Source organism: Podarcis erhardii (assembly GCF_964252035.2).
Source record: "Podarcis erhardii genome assembly, chromosome: 11".
NCBI classification, from domain to species: Eukaryota; Metazoa; Chordata; class Lepidosauria; order Squamata; family Lacertidae; genus Podarcis; species Podarcis erhardii.
In genome coordinates, this window is record NC_138501.1 from 6,171,829 (window position 1) to 6,180,291 (window position 8,463).

The window sequence follows — 8,463 nt, forward strand, 5'->3', positions numbered from 1 at the left end:
TTGATTTAGCCTGCTAGTGTTTAGCATTTTCTATTTCGAGGGCAACGAGGGATTGATTTCATAATTAAAAAATTCTTCAGCCTTCAAGAACTCATCCTTGTTGTTGAGGCAAGCGATTTGTTTCTAATAAACCGTCGTGGGGTCTGCAATGCTCCGCATGGCTTCATGGTGGAGTAAATGTTTGTTGACTCTCCACGTTCCAAACACTGAAGGTCATTCATGGCAGAAGTAGCCGGGCTTTCTGTCCACGGCTGTTTGAAAGGATTTGCACAAATATCTGACAGGAAATTGAAACTTCTTTGAAAAGTCATGTACCTGAATAGTTCTTGTGTAAATACCATAAAAGTGTCATGGGGGGGGGGGGATCCCGCACATTTTTATAGGGATAATCCTTAAACACACACACACAAACTTGGCCTTCCCCTTGCCTTCCCAATTCCCACAATATTTTAAAGCCTCTCTTTGACCATTTTTACAGCAGACAACTCAATTTTATTTAATGACAGAACAGTTTATGATCCCTTTGACATGGCAGTGGAGGCGCATTCACTAAGTGTTTTGTACTGGAAGAATGTCATTTAAATTGGTGGAAGAAGGTTCTAATCAATAAATGCCTTCCTCATGCCAGGAGGAATGAAGGAATTAGCCAAATCCTTTCCCCTGGGGACTTGTCAAAATGGGGGCTTGAGCATCTTTCAGAAGCATTGTAAGGGCTTTCCGTTTGGGTCTGCTTTTGCCAGCAGACATAAGCCAGTCAGCAGGAATGAATTTTTATTGTGTATTTATTACACACACACACACACAGAGAGAGAGAGAGAGAGAGAGAGAGAGAGAATTTTTCTCCATCCTGGCATTCCAAGAGGCATAACCACAATTCAAGGACACATTCCAGCCAAGCAAATGCACTCAAGGAGGAGGCAGAGCATATCTGGTGAGGGTTGTGTCCCAAGGAGATGATGTGGCCTGGGGGAATTCCTGAGTGACACAGAGAGAGGACCAGAGAGACCCAACTAGCCCCCAGGCCATGGGTTCCCTAACCCTGCAATACAAGATTGGAGCCTGGGAACTAGACCTTATGTGAGATGGAAATCAGGAATTCTGAGTGGGATTTCCTGGCATTCCAGATGGTGAGGATGTCATCTGTATACATCAAGTGGACCAGAGAAGCATAGAGATAGGAGTTGAGGAAGTGGTCTTCCAAATCAGTCATGGAAGCCATGCATGTGCTGTTGAGCTAAATATATAAGCTACCTTTATATTAAATAAATGTAGGTGAGGGCAATGTTTATCAGATAAATGCAATGTGACATCATCAGCCCTGTGGTCTATCTTTGTAAAAAAAACTTTGGTATGCAGTGCTCTCACATCCATGACTGGATTAGTAATGCAGGGTCCAGTGATAAAGTTTCCTGCCTATATAGCAGTCTTCCCCAAACTGGTGCCCCCCCCCCGATGTTTTAGACCAATTCCCATCATCCCTGACCATAAGCTATGGTGGACTGGGTTAATGGAAGTTGTAGTTCAACAATATTTGGAAGGCACCAGGTTAGGAAAGGCAGTATATTAAGTAAGTAAGGAAAGGCATATTAAGTAAGGTTAGGAAAGGCAGTATAGTAAGTAAGTAAGTAAGTAAGTAAGTAAGTAAGTAAGTAAGTAAAACTGATTGTTTCCTACATTTGGAGGGGTAAGCTTTTCATATTTCATCTTAGCTCTGATCTACAGTAGGTTCAGTGCAAACCTTAAAATACTTTCATTGGTTGGTGACAGAAGTTTACAGTATTTATTGTTGCTGTTGTTTAAATCACCTAATATCAGCAGTAAGACCCTGGGACTGGGTAAAGGAAATCTCATGATGAGATTCTTATGATAACCCAATAGGATAATCTTGATTTAAAAATATATATATATATTATTCTGCTCCAGAAATTTCTCCTCTGGTGGTATGAAGTCAGATTCAACAGGTACACACTGCCATCTAAAGGCCAACATTTGTGTTCTTGCTAACAACATGGACTCTAGGCTTTCGTCAGATTCACTGGACCTCCTCGTACTCTCACAGCTGAAGATCCAGTTGGAATCTGAAACATAGCTAATCCTGTCTGCAAAAGAAGCAAGTGTCCTTCTCACTTTGCACAAATTGAGAGTGGGGGAGACTCGAACACAATCACATTCATCTCAGTGACAGGTTTGCAGGAAACATCCTAGACAAAAATGAATTCATTGACTATCAAGTACTCAACTAGACAGGTATCTTTTGTTAAGCTGCTTTAAAACAAGCCTGACTTATCAACAGCTTAATTCCAGTGGAGGAGGAGGAGGAGGAGGAGGAGGAGGAAGAGGAAGAAGAAGAAGAGAAGAGTTTGGATTTGATATCCCGCCTTTCGCTCCCCTTAAGGAGTCTTAAAGCGGCTAACATTCTCCTTTCCCTTCCTCCCCCACAACAAACACTCTGTGAGGTGAGTAAGGCTGAGAGACTTCAGAGAAGTGTGACTAGCCCAAGGTCACCCAGCAGCTGCATGTGGAGGAGCGGAGGCCCGAACCCAGTTCACCAGATTAAGAGTCCACCACTCCTAACCACTACACCATGCTGGCTCCCAGCCTCCAAAGTTTCTCCAAAGAACACTAGAAACCAGGGCTGTGTCTAGAGCAAGCAAAATATGACCCATGTGGACTCAAGATATGAAAAATGTGTCGCATACGTAGGATAACAGAATCAAACATCAAGGGTAGGAAAGAATGTGGAGGTCAACTAGGCCTTGATCCAGGAATCCATGGAGCACCCCTGGCCAAAGACCAACCAGCTTCTGCTTCAATTTGTCCTGCGAAGAAGATGCCACAGAGGAAGTCTGCCCCACAGTTGAAGAACGCTGACTGTTTCTCCTAATATTTCTCCTAATATTCTCCTAATATTCTCCTAACGCTGACTGTTTCTCCTAATATTTATCTGAAATCTCAGATGGCTTTAAAAAAAGGATTGAACCAATTCATGGAGGATAAGGCTATCAATTGCTGCCAGCCATGACAGCTATACTCTGCCTCCATGGTCAGAGGCAGTAATGTTTATGAATACTAGCTGTTAGAAACTACAGGAAGGGAAAGTCTTCTTGTGCTCAGGTCTGACTTGCAGTTTTCCCACAGACATCTGGTTGGCCACTGTGAGAAAAGGATTTTGTACTAGATGGGCCATCTGGCCTGATCCTGCACTTTAGTAATATGGCGCCTCGAGCAAGGACAAAATTTGGTGACCCACCCTAAATATTTCTTATTTTCGCAATAATTCCTTTTGGTACAGTTGCTTTTTAATGGATCTTTTCAACAGGCCCACTGAAACTTCACATTATTACAAAAACAGAAGATGCATAATTATGCACCCTCTCAGTCAGGGCCCTGTGGGGGTGGGGGGGACCACCAGCATGACACCAAATCTGGTGCTGGATCCACCATGTTTTTTAATCTGCTTCCTGCAAATTCCACCTGTTGGTTCTCATCCTGTTATTTGAAGCATGAGAGAATGAGTTTACTCCAGTCTTAGAGTGTCCAAAGGGCTTCACATAACATTATCACAGTATTCCCAACAGCAGGCTTGTAAATTAGGCCACAACGGGGCAGATTCAACTTACCTGCCATGCGCTCCACGTGGGGCTACCTTTGAAGGTGACCTGGAAACTACAACTAATCCAGAATGCAGCAGCTAAACTGGTGACTGGGAGCAGCCACCAAGACCACATAACACCGGTCTGAAATACCTACATTGGCTCCCAGTACGTTTCCGAGCACAATTCAAAGTGTTGGTGTTGACCTTTAAAGCCCTAAATGGCCTTGGCTGAGTATACCCGATGGAGCGTCTCCACCCCCATCGTTCACGGACACTGAGGTCCAGCTCTAAGGGCCTTCTGGTGGTTCCCTCACTGCAAGAAGTGAGGTTGCAGGGAACCAGGCAGAGGGCCTTCTCGGTAGTGGCACCAACCAGCAGCTCCGGGGAGTGGGGTACTCAGGATTGCTCTGTTCAACAATGCCATAAAATGTAACCACAAACATTTGGGGTCACTGCTTAAAAAATGGTAAATCCCACTCTATTTCTCACATATGCCTTTTTTTCAACAAAGCACTATGTGGTTCATTCAAGGATATGTTAGGAAATCATAGAACAAGAATCAAAAGAGAGAAAATGCCTTTTGAAATAAAAGCATAAGTGATGGCTCATTGTCATTCTTTATTTTTAATCCATTCCTTTTCCTTGGTATGTGGTTTTTGGATGGGATGAAAATGAAGGAAGAGTTAAGGGAAAGCAGAAGTCATGCCTGGTTGCAAGAAACTAACCACTTCCACAATGTGCATTTCCTAAATCATCTACATCAGGTTGGCGACTTAATGAGCCAAAGCTTAACTACGTGTGAGCTGGAATTACTCAGGAGAGAGAGAAAGAGGAAGGATATTATTATTTGTATCCTGAATTGTTGTAACATTACATTTCCTCAAGTGTTTATGCAAAATAGGCCCAGATGATGTAGGCCAATATGAGGTTTTTATTATACCATTTCAAAATATAAACATAGTATATACATCACTAAATGGAAATGGTTACTAAAATGTCCTAAGGGCTTACATAGGCCTTTTTTTTTAGCATAAAATACATTGTTTCCATTGAGAATGCATGTACTTTGCCATTTTTAGAAGCAAAATATATGGAAATAGTGTGTGTTCTTATGCCTGCCATCACTACTGTTTATTTTCTGGGGAAAGCTACAGTTTAAAAGTGTGTGGGGCACATTAAATTGATTTTTATAGCCCCAAACAAAAAGTGAGCAATTACATTTCACAGAAATCTGAGAATTCATAATCACAGTATTGGAAAGGTCTTGAATTCCCATGTGGGCAAATGGTCTTATTTTGCATTGCAGCTGGAGCAGAATCTGGTACAAATGGTACAGCAGCTCTCTCTGGGAATAAATGGCAGCAAGACCAAAAGAAAGAAAAAACACCCTTAGAATTATAAGGCTTTATGGGGCACCAAAAGAGGTACTAAAAGAGTCTCATTCATGTCCCAAGCTCTGCAGAAAAAAACACACCAAAAAAACAAAAACATTAGCCACTATACATGGAAGCGAAAGCTTGTTGAAATGTTTACATCAGTATAGAAAAAGGAGAGGCACAAATGACACTACACAGTCCTAACTCCCAGTCTGAGGGAGCAATTTTTTCTGTCCCTTTGATTCCACTGATTTTGGAATAGACACAGAGCTGTGGTGGCTGGATCCCAGATGCAGATTGCCTCCTCTTTCTTAATCAGATTGATGATTTGATGAGCAGAGAGGAAGAAATAACTCCCCGTCCCTCTGAGAAGGGAGGTGTGTGTGTGGGTGTGGGTGTGGGTGTGTGTGTGTGTGTGTAGATTGGGATGTGTTCACCAACAGTGACACACCCCTGTTTAGCTAATGTGTGAACATGTGTCCTCCTGGGAATGTGTCTAATCAAAAGTAGCTTGAGATTCTTTTAAGTGAATGTGAAATGACATTGTGCAGGATGTAGTTGCTTAGGTCTCCGTAAATCTCCACGCAATCACATCGCTCGGCAAGTGGGTGGGTCATGTGGTACAGCACTTTCCCCACAAGCATTTAATCCAAAGTGCTCACATCCAGTCTCCCAAGAATCCTTGAGTGCTTCCATCGGAAAACTAATTTGTATTATTAAGCCTGTGCTACTTGCCACCCACTTTCATGCTCGCTCACAACAACATGCGCTCATAAGAGATCTCCAGATTTGTCTCTTCCCTTTGGATTGTCTCAGTGGTGAAAAGGCTGATGAAATCCTGACTGTCTTCTTTCAGTGTCTTCTTCCCATCAGATGCCGACTGTGCAGGAAGCCACAAGAAGCTCCTTCTCAATCACTTTTTAATTTATTCACACAGTAGACATGTAGAATTTGTGGAAACTATGCAATAGCAAGACCAGAAACATTCTGCTTCAGCACTCTAGCTTCTCAGCTGATGTAGCAGTGGTGGACTTAGGGCAGGCATAGGCAAACTCCAGCCCTCCAGATGATTGGGACTACAATTCCCATCATCCCTAGCTAACAGGACCAGTGGTCAGGGATGATGGGAATTGTAGTCCCAAACATCTGGAGTGTTAGAGTTTGCCTACGCCTGACTTAGGGCTTTAAAATTTTACTGGCAAAATTCGACAAACACCCACACCCCAACCTGTACCCTTCTGTTGTTCATCATTTATGCAGCACCACTTGCAGCCCCCTCTCAGCTCAGCACCCATTGGGGGTGAACCAGTAGCAGTCCCTAAAATTGCTTCTGGGTATAGTCTAGTGTAAAAAAATGGTAAAGACTGTATGCAATAGTTTAGTCATGCTACATATGGCCTTAATCTACTGTGGATGGAAATTGGGTTGGAACAGAATGTCCACTCTTCCTTGCTACCCTTTGAAGCAGTCCTTGCCTAGATTGGGCATTCATTTCAGCCCCACTGACCTCCATGAGTCAGAGGAACAGCTTCTGAAATGTAGGGTGTTGTGTGGGCTTCCCCCAAGGTTTAGCATCGGCGGGGGGCATTCCTTGCAGGGAAGTCCTTCATGAATGAGCAGCAACCTGGACCTCACTGGATGAAATCTTCTGTTTCAGGGCCAGGGGCTTCAGGCAGGAGGATAATTCAGGTAGGCAAACCCACAACTTACATCCAGAGTCACCCATCCCCCACCCAACTCCTACCTTCTCCCAGGAAGATAAAGCTGGTTAGGTAGGTCTCTCTGCCTCTTTGCCATTTTCTCGTTTTCACTTCCCACTGCCATCCTCTCCTTCTTGCCTGACAGCCCTGGATGGTTCTGGGCCACTTGACCCACATTGATCAAGAGCTATCTCAATCTGACTCCAGTGATGTCTGGATCCCCCTGAAATTGCCCCAATTTGGTTTGGACACCATCTGAATTTGATACACAGCAAAATGATAATAATAATAATAATAATAATAATAATAATAATAATAATAATAATTTATTTGTACCCCGCCCATCTGGCTGGGTTTTCCCAGCCACTCTGGGCGGCTTCCAACAAAGATGAAAGATACACTAAAATGTCACATATTAAAAACTTCCCTGAACAGGGCTTCCTTCAGATGTCTTCTGAATGTCAGGTAGATGTTTATCTCTTTGACATCTGATGGGAGGGCATTCCACAGGGCGGGCACCACTACCAAGAAGGCCCTCTGCCTGGTTCCCTGTAACTTGGCCTCTCGTAGTGAGGGAACCGCCAGAAGGCCCTCGGAGCTGGACCTCAGTGTCCGGGCAAAACGATGGGGGAGGAGACGCTCCTTCAGATATACTGGACCGAGGCCGGTATATCCATTTGAATATATATATATATATATATATCCATTTGAATTTTATATTGAAGAGTCTGAATTCTCTTTAGCTTTCCTGATGAAAGTTTCTGCTCTAGCTTTTATTCCACCCTGCTAATCTACAAAAGCCCACCAATACCATTGCTTTAAAAGGAAAAAAAACACAACCACAAGCTCCTGCATTCATGTGTGAAATAAAAATCTTATAATGTACCTTGTTCCTTCTAGGAGGACTGTTGAAGGAGAGTTGCAAACATTTTATATTAGACATGTGTGCTTCCTTGAAAGATATAATATATACCCTCTAGGGAACAGAAGTATTCACTGAATACCAACTTTCCAATAATCAAAGGGCATTTCTGAGCAGCAAAGTTTATAACCCAGCATTTCTGAATCTGATGCACAGTTATTGATTCACTTCTTTGTCTTTTGATATGAGATTTCTTTTAAAAAGGTATAGTATTCAAGCATTTAAAAAATCAGTCTGTACAAATATAATTAACTCTCCAAATGGTTGGAAATGAACATATTGCCATTGACCAAAATAAAATGGAAAGCAGGGCTGTAGTCAGATTATGGGACAAAAAAGGTGTGAAGCTTCTCTAATGAATAAATCCCTCCAGTTTAACCAAATCATGCCCCTGCCCTTAAACTTCTAAAAGCAGTAGCTAAGGAAGCCAATAGATATAGATATAGATATAGATATAGATATATAGATATAGATATAGATATAGATATAGATATAGATATAGATATAGATATAGATATAGATATAGATATAGATATAGATATAGATATAGATATAGATATAGATATAGATATAGATATATCTTAGTAAGTAGCTAAGGGACGCGGGTGGCACTGTGGGTAAAACCTCAGCGCCTAGGACTTGCCAATCGTCAGGTCGGCGGTTCAAATCCCCACGGTGGGGTGCGCTCCCGTTGCTCAGTCCCAGCGCCTGCCAACCTAGCAGTTCGAAAGCACCCCCGGGTGCAAGTAGATAAATGGGGACCGCTTACTAGCGGGAAGGTAAACGGCGTTTCCGTGTGCTGCGCTGGCTCGCCAGATGCAGCTTGTCACGCTGGCCACGTGACCCGGAAGTGTCTGCGGACAGCGCTGG